The following is a 530-nucleotide window of genomic DNA, read 5'->3' as shown; positions in this document are numbered from 1 at the left end:
TGTACGTTTTCTCACGACCAAGATGACCACTGAGTGGCGTGTCGTGAGCCTCATAGAGAATGCGGTATTTCAAGTCCTCATCATGAGGAACCACAATTCGTGGTGTATCCGTTGAATCGGTGCTATAAAAAAGCAGCTCATTATTCAATGAATATCAGTGCAATCGTGCACGCATTCATGATGACAATTTCTTGTCCGAGTTTCCGATCTCCTTGCTCCCTAGATCCCTTAGCAGCGCTACCCACATCCCATCACCCGCATACGCGGTGCGGATCAAATCTGTCACAGACGACGTGACAGTAGTGACATGAGCAAGCTCATAGTCCGGTCTGCGTGACAACGCGTCAGCCAAAGCATTCTGCTTCTCGGGCTTATACTTCACTTTGAAGTTATATCCGCAAAGAGGGATAGCCATCCTCTGCGAGAGGTGGGGCGGCTGAGTCGCAGTGCGTAATGACGCATGATCTGTGTAGATCACAAACGGCTTGGAGCCGAGCAGGTAAACCCTGAACTTGACAAATGCATACTTT

The sequence above is a fragment of the Plasmopara halstedii genome (assembly GCF_900000015.1).
Source record: "Plasmopara halstedii genome assembly, contig: Scaffold_2386, whole genome shotgun sequence".
Taxonomy (NCBI): domain Eukaryota; phylum Oomycota; class Peronosporomycetes; order Peronosporales; family Peronosporaceae; genus Plasmopara; species Plasmopara halstedii.
Note: the sequence above shows the minus strand (reverse complement) of the source record.